Source organism: Myotis lucifugus, unplaced genomic scaffold (assembly GCF_000147115.1).
Source record: "Myotis lucifugus unplaced genomic scaffold, Myoluc2.0 scaffold_3, whole genome shotgun sequence".
In the NCBI taxonomy this organism is placed as follows: domain Eukaryota; kingdom Metazoa; phylum Chordata; class Mammalia; order Chiroptera; family Vespertilionidae; genus Myotis; species Myotis lucifugus.
In genome coordinates this window covers 5355736-5356863 of record NW_005871051.1, presented here as the reverse complement: position 1 = coordinate 5356863, position 1128 = coordinate 5355736, and the positions used below count along the sequence as shown (strand labels likewise).

The following is a 1128-nucleotide window of genomic DNA, read 5'->3' as shown; positions in this document are numbered from 1 at the left end:
TGGCTGCGGCAGGACGTTTTGATTGGTGGCTCTGCCACAGCCGGGAAGTTCGAACGGAAGTCTGGGACAGAGCCGGAGGACCGCGAAGAAAGAATGAGCCCCAGACACTGCGCAGGAGCGCGGCCGGTGCGGCGGCATGCGCGGCCGCTGTCCAGTGGAGGGAACGGGCTGTTGAGTACACGCTGGGCGGGTTCCGTAGGCTCGCCTGTCAGGTGAGGGTTTCCGGACCTTTGAGCTTTCAAAGGGACACAGCCCCAAAGGTGGGGGAACAATTCCGCCCTGTAGAGAAATCTGTGCTGAAGCCTCTGTGTGCCCTGGGTAAAGGGGTCTCCCTCTTCTCGCTGGAGTGTTCTTCGTAGATACACGAAGGTTTCTAGGTGCCTAAGAATTTAGGGTTTGAGATGGAGTCTAATGCATTTCTTATTGGCAGCAGGGAGCAGGGCACATGGATTGGGACAGGAACAATGGGGGCAAGACGTTACTTATACATTGTCTGTCCTGTGCTGTTTTAGGGCTTTCACAGCCAGTTTGCACAGTGGGAAAATCAGGCGCCCGCAGCGCCCGGTGGCCAGGTGTGCAGGGTAAGGCTCGGCAGAGCGTGTGCTGCCGGCAGACGAAAGCAGGAAGGTTCTAAACCAGTAGTTCTCAACCGTGGCTGCACATTAGAATCACCTGGGAATCTTGTTAAAATCCTGGTGTCTGGGCCTCATCCTCTGGAAATTCTGTTTCTTTGTTATGGGGTGGGGCCACAACATTAGTAACAAAGAAACAGAATTTCCGGAGGATGAGGCCCAGACATCAGGATTTTAAAAAGGTTCCCAGGTGATTCTAATGTGCAGCCAAGGGTGAGAACCACTGCTCTAAACTCAAGTGCTTGCGAGGCAAGACACTGTGAAGAACCTTGTGGGAGAGAATATTAGGGAGAATTATAAAAGTTGTGGCCAACATTTATTGAGGCCTTACTATAGGCCAGGAGTCAAACTAAGCATCTATAGTAATAAAAGCGTAACATGCAAATCGACTGAACAGCTGAACAGCAGAACCATCCGGGTGAAGCCGGGGCTGCGAAGGCCTTCTCTTGCACAAATTTCGTGCATCCGGCCTCTAGTTTCATATATTAGCCGTAAT

General features: G+C 52.2%; 1 protein-coding gene across 1 annotated transcript in view; it reads left to right on the top strand.

Moving 5' to 3' along the window:
- The first annotated feature begins 177 nt into the window (after positions 1-177).
- The window catches only part of LOC102431415 (formiminotransferase N-terminal subdomain-containing protein-like), a 64170-nt gene continuing 63219 nt past the window's right edge, over positions 178-1128 (top strand). Inside the window, exon 1 of the mRNA XM_023759908.1 lies at positions 178-212. The gene's annotated coding sequence lies outside the window, so the exon portion shown is untranslated. The remainder of the gene's footprint in view (positions 213-1128) is intronic.